At 44.4% G+C, this 15,307-nt stretch overlaps 1 protein-coding gene across 5 annotated transcripts in view; it reads left to right on the forward strand.

Annotated features, from left to right (window-relative positions):
• GALNT9 (polypeptide N-acetylgalactosaminyltransferase 9) overlaps positions 1-15,307 on the forward strand; it is a 219,978-nt gene that overhangs the window by 106,631 nt on the left and 98,040 nt on the right. The gene's annotated exons all lie outside the window — the stretch shown is intronic.

Genomic DNA, 15,307 nt, shown 5'->3' on the forward strand with positions numbered 1-15,307 from the left:
TCCAGCCTATAGCTTTAAAGGGAAGGAAACACTGATGGAGAATAATAGGAAAATATGGGACCTTCCGGACTCCTGTATCTTCTGGAAACTGGCACCTATTAAATAGAAAGTGAAGGAGGTGACTCTGGGGCTTGCCAAACTTTTAACTCCAAATGAAGTGGGAGTGTGTCACATATTTAGTCTGTTGCTGGATTTGGAAGAATACCCAAAAGAGGCAGGCAAACAGCCTTGGGCTCTAGATACAGTCTGAACAACAATAAACCCCTTCCAATGGCTAATTGTTTCAGGATCGCTCTGTCTCCCAATTTACCTGTAGGCAGTGTGGGACCACAGCCAGAGAGATGGGTTTGCCCCTCAAATATCTATATTTGAGTCCTACTTGTACCATAGGATGATGGTTTGCTTATTGCTATATGATGTCTGACCCTCCCTTCTTCAATTGCAATAGGGAATTCTGAGTTCACACATGCATGCATGTCACATGGTATTTTATCATGCATTGAAGACCAACTCAGGCATGCAAATATTTCATTTCATCAGTATACAGTACCTCCAATGATTGGCACCTAAGTAGGTGGACCGACTGAGTACCAATATGTTATTTCATCCATACACCTTTGATGACTGACAGTTAAATAGATGGACTGATTGTGCACAGATACTTCATTTCATCCATACACCTTTCATGATTGACACCAGAATAAAAGGAGTAACTGTAGGAGGTTGATGGCCCCATGGTATCAGCGCTCAGTGACGTGATGTAATGGACAGGTAAATAATTGTGGACCATTCTATTGGTCCTTCCATGGGGGTTGCATTCTTCTAGACTAGGAGTTCCCAACCTTGGGTCCCTAGATATTCTTGGACTACAACTCCCAAAAATCCTGTCCAGCACACTAGTGGAGAAGGCTTCTAGGAGTTTTAGTCCAAGAATATCTGGGGACCCAAGGTTGGGAACCACTGCTTCAGATGATTCTGGAGGCTGAGGTATGATGCCATGGTCTAGATGTCATTCTAATATGGGTGTGGTCTTGCATCAGTCAGTGTGACATATATGGGACGGTGTGTCAGGAAAAGACTCAGAAGCTTTGGGTTCAAATTTCCTGCTCAGCCATGGAAATTCACTGGAGATGGCAATCGTAAACCACTACTTGAACATCTCATGTATCTTGAAAACCCTATAAGTGTTGCCCTACATCTGGAATGACTTGATAACACTTGACTACAGCAACCTGGATCATCAAAAGGGTTATGACAAGATGTTGGGCATTGGGGAAAGCAGTATAGAAGATGACAAGGAGAGGTCTTTTGAGGTTGTGCCGCAATGGGCAAACAAAGTGGGTCAGGGGAAGAATTTGGACTGTCTGGAGCCATGCTGGAAACTGGTTGTTGGTGGACATCCTCCTGCTCTTTAGTTGTGTCCACTGATCTTCTTTGTGTCTGGAGCCATGTGATGTTCTATCTGTGGTGGTTGATCTGTGGTGGCTCACGTACAAAAGCGAATGGCATCTTGATGCCACAGGAGGACCAAATATATGTGATGAAGCAGCAGCCGTTAAAGACTCACAACTGGCTATCCAGACTAGCTGGCTGGTGATCAGAGGCAGTGTGAAAGTTCTCTCTGTGTCTGTGTTGGATCTTTTAGCCTTTTGTTTCTGATCATGGGGCGTTCTTGGCAAAGATACTGGAGTGGCTTGCCATTTCCTACTCCAGGTGGATTGCGTTTAGTCGGAACTCTCCACTATGTCCTGTCCGTCTTGGGTCTCCCTGCACGGCATAGCCCATAGCTTCTCTGAGTTACTCAAGCCCCTTCACCACGACAAGGCAGCAATCCATGAAGGAGGGACAGATCCTGAAGCTGAGGCTCCAGTACTTTGGCCATCTCATGAGAAGAAAAGAGTCCTTGGAAAAAACCCTGATGTTAGGAAGGTGTGACGGCAAGAGGAGAAGGGGACGACCGAGGATGAGATGGCTGGACAGTGTCTGCGAAGCAACCAACATGAACCTGACACAACTCCGGGAGGCAGTAGAAGACAGGAGGGCCTGGCGTGCTCTGGTCCATGGGGTCACGAAGAGTCGGACACGACTAAACGACTAAACACACACTGTGTTGGATCTCCGAGATCTCATGAATTAGAGGAAAGTTATCACTCGATGCTGGAGTCAGTCATAAATGAGGTTGAGAGTGCCACAGTCACCTCTCTCTTGTGCTCGCAAATCAGGGAACAGGGCTGACCTTACTGTTAGGTGGAACAAGAGGATGACCTTAGTTGGCAGGTGTAGAGGTAGAGATTTGGCTGCTTCCAAGCCATTTTTAGACATTCTCCAGCTGGTCTCTTCTGCTGGGGATGGGCAGAGTCATGCAGAGAACATGCCTGCCCAACAGGATTACTGTGTCTAGTGTGATGGTTGATGATATCCCACAATGGCTATTGAAGAACAAATCCATAGTCAAGCCAACTGGCTTCTGTGTGTAGAGAGGAGAAGCCACCCATCTTTTTATTTATCCCAGACAGCAAATGAGCTTGCATCTATCCTGCTCAGCTCCACTCAGTGCATGGCATGAAGCATGTTAGAAAAATTGCAACAGACCTGGGGGACAGTAGACGGTTGTGTTGTTACCCTGGAGTGGATGTTTGCTTTCCTTCTGTTGTTCTTCAGGACTCCGTCTCCTTAACTCTGGTGGAAATCCAGCAGTAAGAATCAACTAGAGTGCGTTAGTTACATGCTCTCAAGTTGGAACTGACTTATAGTGACCTTAATAGGTCTTTTACGAGTTCCACAAGCTCAATGTGCTTCCATGGCTAAGTGGTGATTTAAAACCTGGTTTCCAGAGTCCTAGTCCATCACTCTAACCACTACAAACCTTTGGTTCCCAGATGTTCTTGGACCGGAACTCCCAGGAGCCTTCACCACGAGCTGTGCTGGCCAGGATTTCTGGATGTTGTAGTCCAAGAACATCTGGAAACCACTGCACTTACACCATATTGGGTACCATGCAATTATAGTAGGCCCAGTGAATCAATAGATCCTATAGAGGAGTCAACTCAACAGATCCTTACTGATTCAATAGATCTGCTCTAGTTACTGGATTTCAGCCACAATAACTTTCATCGTTGTTTCTAGTTCTTATGAAGGGCAGATACTTTACAGACAGCATCTTTGGCAATTGAGTGGCATCACCTAACATTCTCTGAAGCTTTGGGGGGCCTTATAAACAATCCCATTAAATGTACAAATGAGAGCCCATTGGCGGGTAGATTTAAATCAAACTAGTGAATAAAACCTGATTACGTTACCCCGAATCTTTCTGCAGGAAAATTGCCAGCTCCTGCCAAGAACTCTTCAATTTTACAGTTATTCATAAACAGCTAAACATAAATCCCTATGGGGTTCTTTCATGTGCTGTAATGAAAGTTTGCAGTAGTCTGAGAGGGAGAATTTATTGGGTGGCATGTTTTACTTAATCTGGAGTCTGATAGCGCATAAAGTGACATAGATGTGATTAAAGTGGCACTGCTTTAAAATTAGAATTTGGGGTCATCAGAACGTTGATTTCAGAAGCAGGTGCTTGAGCCTTCAAATGTAGAAAAAAAGAAGAAGAAATGATGGATTGTCTATGGGTGTTTTAAATATATATATATCTTCATTATCCAATGGCTAAACTCCAATAAGTCATCACTAGAGTAGACCTATTCAGTGGGCCTACAAGAGTTACAACTTCCTATTGGATTTTAGCCTCTGTTTTGCATGTTAGTATATTTAACAGCGTAATTATTGAGATGCATGCTAACCTCTGGTACTGTATAAGCAATTAAGGGGATGTATCCTGGCTTCAGTGGTTGTATCCCTCCCCCAGCCTGCTAATGTTCAGATACTCTCCAAGTTTCCTCCCTATTCAGAATGTCCTTTCTCTGATCTCATCATCTGAGGTTTTATGAAGGCAGAGCTCCAAAACCAAAATATTTAAAACAGTTCTCTCATTGAGCCTGTATTGCTGAGGATCTACTGCACTAAAGCAAAATAATTGTGGCCTAGGCTGCAGCATCTAGTTGGTTAATTGGTCGGAGAAGGAAAGGAGAGATTATGTCTAGAGGGGCGGGGTAGAAATCAAATAATGAATGAATGAATGAATGAATGAATGAATGAATGAATGAATGAACGAACGAACGAACGAACATTAGGGATGAGATTTTTTTTTTAATTGGAGGACTACAAATTCCCATAATTCAACGTTCTGGGAGTTTTACCTGACTTACAGACACCTTACAGATATCTAAACATGGCTTCACTGGGAGGAAAGGCCTACACTAGAAGGCTTAGAGGCTTTGCTAGGCCTAGCTCTACCTCACTTCCTGTCCAGAGAGAATGTTCCTAGTTAGGACTGGGAAAAAGACAGGAAGCTAGGTATAGCTAGGCCAAGGTAAGCCTCAAAGCCTTCTAGGTGAGGTCTTTTCTCCCAGGTGAGCCACATTTTGGAGCCTGTAAGGCATGTGTAAATCATACGCGACTCCCAGAATTAGGAATGACAGGGTTTGTAATCCAAGAAATCTGAAAAATCTCATCACTAATACACATGTCCACGTTTCAATAGGAAGATATATTTTTGCTAAGCCTTGGGAGGTTGGCAGTCCATTCCTGGAGATATTGATGTGTAATTTGGACTTTGGCTCCCAGAAGCCTCTGAGAATGGTCAATAGCCAAGGATTATAGGAACTGCAGACTGAAACCCTTGAAGGGCATTTGATTGCTGCTGGGTAGCTCAGGGGTTAAGGTCTCCGGCTGCAGAAGCAGAGGTTGGGAGTTCGATTCCCCCACTGGGCCTCCTTGAAAGGGGCTGGACCCGATGATCCATAGGGACTTCCAGCTCTGCATTTCTAAGTTTCTAAGACTGGAGAAAGCTGGAATAGGCTCTGTGGCGGCGCCACCATGGCGCGATGCAGATTGGAGGGGTTCCAGTCTGTGAGTCAGGCCCTCGAATGAATCAGAGGATACCCGCAAGGGAAGGAGGGCTAACCAGGGAGGAGACGAGAGGAATGACTTGTTACCAACTGAAAAAGCAGCTGATGTTCTAAGATACTGAAATAGACACCTTGGAAAGAACTGCTGAAGGAAGACACCCCTTACTTCCTGCCCTGCACATTTCCATCTAAGTCCTCCTAGATCAGTGTTCTCCTGAGCCTTGGGTAACCCAGTTGTTCTTGGACTTCAACTCCCAGAAACCCCAGGCAGCGCAGCTGGTAGTGAAGGCTTCTGGGAGTTGCAGTCTAAGAACACCTGGGTTACCCAAGGTTGGGAACCATTGTCCTAGATTAATGTTTTGATAGTGCCTGTGTGCTCATTGGGATAGACAGATGATTATAATTTCTTCCTTCTCCTCCTCTTCCCATTATCATCACATCTGCATATAAGTACCGTGTTTCCCCGAAATTAAGACAGGACCTTATATTAATTTTTGCTCCAAAAAACACACTAGGGCTTATTTTCAGGGGATTTTTTTCCATGTGCAACAATCTACATTTTTTTCCAAACACAGTTATGTTATCTTCTTCTGGTTGCTGCACAAGGGTGGAAGGTGAGGTTTCACTTAACTGGGGCTTATTTTTGGGGTAGGGCTTATACTACGAGCATCCTGTAAAATCATACTGGGGCTGATTTTCAGGTTAGGTCTTATTTTCGGGGAAACGGGCTAGTAGTGCTAAACAATATTTAGATAGACTTTAACCTTTTGCAGCTGTGGGTTCCTGTAGTTTGGTGTTGTCAGGCTCTCATGTTGAATTGGCAACCTAAGGGATGCTGGCTGGGGATTCAGGGCAAAAGAAGGTTCCAGAAAGGTCCCGAGGCATATTCCCATTGTACAGTTTAGTGAACAAACCAGAAGGAGTCAGTTTCATAACACCTGGCATCTGGACTGGAAATGGTAACAGTGGAGTAGCTTGTCTTGTGAAGTACTAGTCCCCCTCTATTTGACACTGGTTAGGCCCCATCTGTGTGGAGTTCTGGACACCATACGTTAAGAAGGATGCCTACAAATGGGAGGAGGGGAACAAGGATCATTAGGGGACCGGAGACCAAGCCTTGTGAGACTCAAAGAGTTTAGCCTTGAGAAAAGGAGACTGAAGGGAAATAGGATAGCCGCCTTCAAATATTTGAAAGGTACGAAGGCGGGGCAGGATCTGTTCTCAATCGTCCCAGAGTGCAGGAGAAGTAAGAATGGTAATAAAACTACAGGCAGTCAGATTTAGGAAGACTATCAGGAAAAACCTCCTAACTGTTAGAAGAGTATGACAATGGAACCAATGGCCTGGGGAGGTGGTGAGCGCTCCAACGCTGGAGGCATTTAAGTGACATTTGGGCGACCACCTGTCAGTTCTGCTTTGATTTGGATTTTTTATTCATCCATCCATCCATCCGTCCATCCGTCCATCCGTCCGTCCATCCATCCATCCATCCATCCATCTATCTATCTATCTATCTATCTATCTATCTATCTATCTATCTATCTATCTATCTATCTATCTATCTATCTATCTATCTATCTATCTATCTATCTATCTATCTATCTATCTATCTATCTATCTATCTTATCTATCTATCTTATCTATCTATCTGCCTATCTATCTGCCTATCTATTTATCTGCCTATCTGCCTATCTGCCTATCTGCCTATCTGCCTATCTGCCTATCTATCTATCTATCTATCTATCTATCTATCTATCTATCTATCTATCTATCTATCTATCTATCTATCTATCTATCTATCTATCTATCTATCTATCTATCTATCTATCTGGACCACCTCGGTGGGAAGGTAAACAGCGTTCCGTGTCTAAGTCGCGCTGGCCACGTGACCATGGAAGATTGTCTTTGGACAAACGCTGGCTCTATGGCTTGAAGAGCGGGATGAGCGCCGCCCCCTAGAGTCGGACACGACTGGACAAAAATTGTCAAGGGGAACCTTTACCTTTTTATCTATCTATCTATCTATCTATCTATCTATCTATCTATCTATCTATCTATCTATCTATCTATCTATCTATCTATCTATCTATCTATCTATCTATCTATCTATCTATCTATCTATCTATCTATCTATCTATCTATCTATCTATCTATCTATCTATCTAATATGCCACCCACACTACCCGAAGGTCGCTGGATTCCTGCATTGGGCAGGGGGTTGGACTTGATAGCCTCATAGGCCCCTTCCAACTGAATTATTCTATGATTCTATATCTGTGCATGAGCGTGCATGTGTGTCTGTGGATATAATTGGTATGCATGCATACATGTTTGTATATGTACACTATGTGCGATAGTTTTAAATTACTGTTATTCCATATGCACTGACAAAGAGTAGGCTTTGCTACATTTGAAACGAGGACTGGGGTTCAGGAGATATACCAAACACTTTGGCTGTTTGACACCTTGCTGGAACTTCTGTAAAAGTGGCATAAAGTCTCAGTGCCAAAATTGTGCCCCAATATCAGCTGAAATGCATGCCAGCTTTAACAGGAGTCAATTCAAAGCTATAAGGCCAGAAAGATTTAAGAGGAATGCATTTTTCAGTGGCAACTCTACAATCAGAAGCAGTATATCTCTGAATATCAGATCTAGGGCAGACTTGGTGTCCTTTGCTCCGAGTGAGCCTTTTCCCCCAGTCCATGAATGAAAAATCTTTTCCACTTACAGCAGTTGTACTGATGCATGTCATTCCGTGCCTCCCGTCCCCTTGCCTTCAAGTGCTTGCAGCCATTCAAGGAATGGGGGGAATTCACTCCAGGTTTGGGGCTGAACTTTACAGGACCTATTCAGGGTCCTGAACCCTATCCCCCAAAGTAGGTTCAGCACCTTGGATGGGTTCTTCAAAGTTCCAACTAAAACCCAGGGTGGATTCACACACGCATACCCTGCAAAATCAGACCCGCCAGCTTCCACCGCCTCTGAACTCCAATCGCCTGTGGCAAACAAGAGGGCCATAGCTTTTATGTTCTGCCTGTGGGCTTCCCAGAGCAATTTGGCCAGCCGCTGTTACAAACAGACCCTTGATCAGAGATAACAGGACTCTTCATAGTGCTTGAAATGTTTCTGCTTTGGAATCCATTCAAGTAAATTCCCATCTGGAAATGTTGGATACTGTAAATGTGAGAAATATTGCATGCTTCCTTTTCTTGGATTCTTTTTTTGGCTTTGGCCATGACTGGAGAGCTTTCAGTCTTGGTTGCTGTGCCATAAATGCCATCCTGAAATATGGATCCGGCTACTCCCACCGTCCCTTCGTTCAAAGGGACATGGAACAATAATTGATCTTGAGCTTGTTACATGCGGTGAATTGTGCATTTCTGTGTTTTTTGGCTTCCTCTCATCAATGATCTGAGTTCAAAGCCCATCTGAACCCTATGTTCACAGAGCAACTGGGAAAGAATCATCATCCCCTTCACCTCACATGTGCCAATGGCTGCACATTATGCAGCAGAAACAGCATCATCTGTATGGTGGAAACATACCAGGTTCAGCCAGGTTTAGAAAATGCCAAGGTTTCAGAAATTTAACAAAAATTTGTGGGAGAAATCTCAAAATGGCTAAATGAAAACTGAGCAGGCTTATAGATCATGGGAAGATAAATGACTGCATAGAAAAGAAAGGGGTAATCTGAGAAAGACCATTTTTGCTGCTAGGGTGTTTTTTATCTACTGTATCTGTTTCTGTTTTCTTGTCCTTACAATTTCATACAAAGCAAATGCGTTTTATTTTAAATGTGCAAAATAAATAAAACATTCAGGATAGAGAATGTTTCACTTAACATCTTTTTTTTGCTGTTGATGTCTGTTGTATAACTGTGAGATTTAGACCTAGTTACATGATTAGCGGATTCCATATCTAGAAGCAGTGCACCCTTAAGGAAAAAAAATGGTCTGTTCAGTCTTACACAGGCATGCCTTGATTTGCATTTAGTGAATTTTCTTGGTTTTGTTTTGGAATTGCTCATTTGGGAGACAGCACAACTTTGATGTCTCAGGCGCTGTACGATTTGCTTTGCCTGGAGGGATAAAGTTGTAAGAGGAGGAAATACACGTTTGTTTTAATGTGTAATTTGGCCCTGAGGTGGCAGTCTTTGCTTTGGCATAGAATTATTGTTTTGCCTTGGGGAAAGTCACAGATTTTGATGTAAATTCTTTATGAGCCAGAGTGAGGGAAATGCTGATAATCATCCTATAAGACTGAAAGCGCAAAAACAGTAAAGATAAGTGAACAAGTCACTCTGTTGAAGCCCCAGCCCCCTGCTTACCTGATTCACACCAGCTAGAAATGGAGCCCAGAAATCTATACAGGATATTTCCTCAGTGGAACAGGGGGGAGCACTTAATCATCATCTGGGACCCAAGAGATCATTGAGTCCAGCCCCTGTGAAGGAGGCCTAGTGTGGAATCAAACGCCCAACATCTGGCTAAACCAGTAAGTTATCCAGCAGTTTCGCTTGATAACATGTTCACATCTATCTGTCTTCCTTCCTTCCTTCCCCTCCTCCCTCCTCCTTCTCCCCTCTTTCTCTTCTCATCCCTCTCCTTCCTTCCTTCCTTCCTTCCTTCCTTCCTTCCTTCCTTCCTTCCTTCCTTCCTTCCTTCCTTCCTTCCAAGTGCAAAACTAAACCGATGCCTTGAATAGCTCCCTCCGTCTGGGCTGATACACTGATGGGTTCTCGCGACTGATTCTTTCATCCCCAATGTTTTGGGGGCCTCCGTCTTTCTAAAAGCCACTGAGGTGTCCAGGCGGTGGCTTGTTCATCTCACAGAGGAAGGGGTAGGAGAAACAAGGTGACTTCTGTGAGTGGGTTCACATAAACCTGCCAGTCCTTTACTTAGACAGAAGCCGGTCCGAGTCGGCCGCCGCCACTCTTCCGTGTACCGTTCATCGACCTGCGCATTCCCCTCAATTTGTTAAAACATTCCTTTCCTGTGAACGACCCTTAATGGAAAGTGATGGCCAAGCTCAAGGCAGAAAGAACTGGGAGACGTCTCAAAGCGGCACAAAGATGCTGTAGAGAGCAGAGTTTGGAAAGCCTTTGGATCCAAGGATATCCCAGGCCCAAATGGACCATTCTGAAAGTTGTCGTGTTTTTTTTAAAAGTGCATTTCCATGTTCTGATTAAGATCTGTTTGCACATTGGATCGGTAACCCCTGTGGAAATGTGTTGCTTCTGCATTAAATCCACATCTTTGCTTTAATGCATGCTGCATAGGTACACAACACGTGGATGGGAGCAGTCGGTTCAGGATTCGCCATAGTGATAGCGGAGTGGTTTAGGCATCTGGCTGCAGAACTGGAGGTTGGGAGTTCGATTCCTCCCTGTGCCTCTTTGACAGGAGCTGGACATGATGATCTAGAGGGTCCCTTCTAGTGCTGCAGTTCTAAGATTATTATTATTACTCTTAATAATTAGGCAGAGTAGAGCAACTGCCTTCTCCAGCAGAGCTGTGGTGTCATAACAGGGCAACAAACGGTGAACCGTTTCATTATATTTGCCGCCAGTGAAGGAAACAGAGAAATTTCTGCCTTATAGCTTAGTGGTTTAGGTCTCTGGCTGTGGAGCCAGAGGTTGGTGGTTCGATTCCCCGCTGTGGCTCCTAGGGATAAATGCCAGCCTGTGTAGCCTTGGCCAAGCTGCACGGTCCCAAGGCACACCCAGAAGAAAGAGATGGTAACTCCTTCTGAGGACTCTTTACCTAGAAAACCATGGAAAGTCACCATAAGTCGTGATTGACCTTACGGCACCCGATTATTATTTATGGTCAAATAAGAGAGCTAGCATGGTATTCTAGATTGAGACTAAAACTCAGGAGACCCCGGTTCAAATCCCTACCCAGTCGTGGAACCTCATGGGCAGTGTGGGAAAGGTAAGACCACTCCTTAAACCTCTTGCACAGTTAGAAAACATTATTAGAGTCACCACCGTTCGGAAGCCCCTTGATGGTACAACTGGAAGAAGGCAGGCAAAGAACTGGAGATGCCAAGAATGTATATATCTGACCCTCTTGACTATATCATGCAAAGTGAAAATGACAACTGTTGCAGAGATGGGGGTCCCATTGCTAGTTTCGGACCTAAACGTTGTTTTCAACATGGCCGTTTTCTCGCACGGATCCTGGCTCACGTGGGATGTTTGCCACAAGAATAGACCATCCCAGCGAACATGGGGGAAATGGACCCCCCCAGTGAGGCAGGATTGGGCTCATGGGTGCATACAACTTTGCAAAACAATGCTGTTGGGATGTGAAGTCCCATAAAGTTGAATTGTACCCCCCCGTTGTCTCTGACAAGTGCATTTAGGATCACAAGTTCAATGGGCAAGATTTCCCTTGACAGATGTTTGCACTCAACAGCATTTTGCATCGATGATAACCTCGAACAGAGAGCCGATGGAGGGGGAAGGTTTTTGTATCTCCAGCTCAGGCAAAAAGCCCTTTTATGCCGAAAGCCGTAGGAAGGGCCAGCCGCTGTTTTTTTACGGTCATTGCTTCTCTCCCCCTCCTCCGCACTGTTGCGTCTTCCAGGAATATGCAACAATCAATACGGCATGTAATTAGATTTTATTCAATCTGAAAAAGATGAAGAGCGTTTTGATCTTCTTCGTCTGCATGCGCCGCTCACGCCTCCCTCCCCGTGGCTTTCTTATTAGACCTCGTTGGCCTATTAGGGGTGGCAGCTGTCAGGGGGAAAAATAACTTTTAAAGAATCCAGGCAGATTAGCCTCCTTCTACATCATAACAATTTGATTGTGTTCTCTTTAGGGAGATTAAATATACTGCCAGTTTGGGGCTTGATGAATGAATCTTGAGTCCTCAGTGATGGGCATGCAGAATAGAGGTGTCTGGAGACATGAGTCAAGTAGACGCGAATGTGCCCATTCCTGAACCTTCTAGTACTGCGGCCGTTCTCACAAATTCCACCCAAATGTAGTCCTCCTTTTTTTGGGAAAATTGGAAAAAAAACTTGTATCCTCTGTTGTTGTTTGTTCATTAAGTCCTGTCCGACTCTTCGTGACCCCATGGACCAGAGCACGCCAGGCCCTCCTGTCTTCCATTGCCTCCTGGAGTTGGGTCAAATTCATGTTGGTTGCCTCGCAGATACTGTCCAACCATCTCGTCCTCTGTTGTCCCCCTTCTCCTCTTGCCTTCACACTTTCCCAACATCAGGGTCTTTTCTGGGGAGTTTTCTCTTCTCATGAGAGAAGAGAATCTTCTAGTAGCCTCTAGTAGCTATTTAAAAAATGGAGTGTGTGGCATTTCAGGGTGCTGGGAGCCCTCAATGCAATAATATGGCCCCAGCCACCATAGCCCTAAAGGAATTTTTGACCCAGTCTCATTTTTCCCCCAGAAACATTAAAAAATTGGGGTGCCTGCGGCATTTCTGGGGGCTGCCTTTGGAGTGGAGAGCGCTAATGCACAAGTTGGACTTCGCCACCACATTTTAGATTGTGCAGTCCAGGAATGACACACGGCCCGGCTATTTTGTATGAAAGACATGTGGATCGGAGATTTGGACAGCAGAAAGAATGCCTTAAAAACGTCTGCATCCAAGTAGCTTTATTTTTTTAAAAAAACTGTCTCATGGTGACCCTTTTCCAGGTTTTCAAGGTAGAAAATACTCAGGAGTGGTTTCCCATTCCCTTCATCTAGGGGGAGCCCTGGGACAGTGCAGCTTGCCCAAGGCTACCCAGGCTGGCTCTTCTCCCAGGAGACTCAGTGGAGAATCAAACTCCTGAACTCTGGCTCCACAGCTAGAGACCTAAACCAATGAGCTATCCAGTCACTTTTGCTTAGAGAAAGGAACTCCAGGAACTCAATTTAGAACGAAGGACTGCTAAAGCCCTTTGTTCAAAATGGAAGGCTCAAAGGCAACGTCTGGCTTAGTATTAATTAAGGACCGATTACTGGGAGCATATTCATAGTGATCTGCAAAATAGCAGATGCAACACTTTAATTGGACAGTCCCAGCTGCAAACCAAGGCCCCAAGAGTAGCATATAATTATTTGCTAGGAGCTCCTGCTTGTTTAGGGCCGAGCCAACCCGCCCAAGGAAACAGCCCTGTTATTGAGGGCAACAGAAGCTCCTGACACTCTTTGTGTGCCTTGTTACTTTGGGATCCAGTGCCTTGGATCATAATTTTTGCCAGATTCCAAACCACTGGGATCTTTTCACAGTGATATGCTCAGACGGTGTGTGGCTCAGCTGGCCAATTATTATACATTCCATTTACTGTATAGTGTTTATTTTATTTATTTATGTATTACGTTTTTATATTAATAACCCACAAATATTGATTGAGCAGGGGGTTGGATTCAATGGCCCTATAGAATCATAGAATAATTCACTTGGGAGGGGCGTATAAATCAATTGAGTCCAACCCCTTGCTTAAGGCAGAAATCCAAATCAGTTGGATCCCAACTATTTTACTCCAGGGTTCTACAAAATAACACAACAAAATAAATTTTTAAAAAAGAGTGGCAAAAGGTTGCTGTTGAGCCACTCTATCTCGTATTTGGTATTCTTCTGTTCCTGCCGCCTTCCACCTTTACAAGCATTATTGTCTCTTTTTTAGAGAATCCTGTCTTCTTGTGATGTCCCCAAAGTAGGGCAGCTTCAGCTTCGACATTTTGGCTTCCAGGGACCATTCAGGCTTGAATTGCTCTAGGACCCAGTTGTTAGTCTTTCTGGCAGTCTGGATTATCCACAAAGCTCTCCCCCACCCACCCATCAGCTTTCTTTGCTCTCCAGCTTTGACATCTATACATGCTAATCAAGAATACATGAGTAAGGATGACCTTTGTCTTGATCTCCAGTGACCCATCATAGAATAATTGAATTGGAAGGGGCCTATAAAACCATCAAGTCCAATCCCCTGCTCAGTGCAGAAATCCAAATCAAAGCAGATCTGGCAGATGGTTGTCCTATTTTCTTTTGAATGCCTCCAACCTTGGAGCATTCACCACCTCCCGAGATCCATTGTTGTACTATTCTAACAGTAAAGATGTTTTTCCTGATACTCTGCCTAAATCTGGCTTCCTGTACCTTGAGCCCATTAGGACATGTCCTGCACTCTAGGATGATCAAGAAACACTCTTGGATAATTCTTCCACTCGGTGATATTTTCTAGTTCCTTCATCGCTGTCCTTCCAAGTCTCAATCTTCTTCCGATTTCCTAGGTGCCATCAAGTCCATCTGTACAGCTTACAACTGTACATTGTACTGCACAACTTTGTCTTGCTCGTTGTGATCTTTCCCCTCCATGGAAGTCTGGAACCTTATTCAAGACACCAAAGATGGCAGTTGCAGGAATGATGCTTGTGATTCTCATATGAACATTTTCCCTTCAGGAATGAGAAACCTCGGACACTAAGGCATGTCAGCTATCCCAGAACACTGGAGCCTTCCTCCTGCATCCATAGAAAGCCAAATAAATTGCTTCCTCGCTTCCACAGTGTTGGCATTCGCACTGAGGTGGCAGGGTTAATTAAGGGTTTTATTTGGCCTCCTTCGGCTGTTTTGTGCATTTTATTTGGTGAAACGGCTACCCTGCCCTTTTCAAAATTTAGTTTATTTTTCTGCCACTCTTGGTTGTCCCTGGAATATAATGCTTTTGTGAATAAAGATGTATGCTTTTATTATATTAACTCATTTTCCAGTTGGAATTGGGTTGTGAAGGGCAGTGTATATTCTCTCCCAGGCATGTGGAAGTAATAGGGGTGATGAGACTGGAAGGAGGTCTTATTGAGCTGAAATTGCAAAGCTCAAAGTTTAGCCTTCCTAAATGGTGCCGTTGTTGTTGAGAACTCTGGGTGGAGTTTCCTAGCTAACCACCTTGGAGGGCAAAATAAGCAATACCAAGGCTGTGTTCCATCTAGGAAGCTCTTCAGCAAAGCCTGGTGTTTATACAAAAGGAATGGAAACAGTTGATTGTACCCCGTGGCAACTGATGGCTCTAATCTAGGCGGGATGTTGCATTACGTGTTTTGGTCCGAACTCTACATCTATTGCAAGGATAGGGTTCCACCTCGTGGGTTGCTTCTGTAACCTTCTGAAGAAAACCCAGAGCAGATTCATCCATTGACAACAGATCCCCTGATTGTAATGTTTGGACCAAACCATGTATCAGTCAGTGTACATGCCAAATTTTGTGCCAGTGGATTGGGAATTGGGATTTTCCCAGCATGTAGTGAAGATATAGGGCCAAAACCCTTCCATGGTGATGTCAAGAGGTGGGAGTAACAGGTTCATTCTTGGAGCCCTGGACTCTTCAGCTGATGGGC

The sequence above is a fragment of the Pogona vitticeps genome, chromosome 14 (assembly GCF_051106095.1).
Source record: "Pogona vitticeps strain Pit_001003342236 chromosome 14, PviZW2.1, whole genome shotgun sequence".
Taxonomy (NCBI): domain Eukaryota; kingdom Metazoa; phylum Chordata; class Lepidosauria; order Squamata; family Agamidae; genus Pogona; species Pogona vitticeps.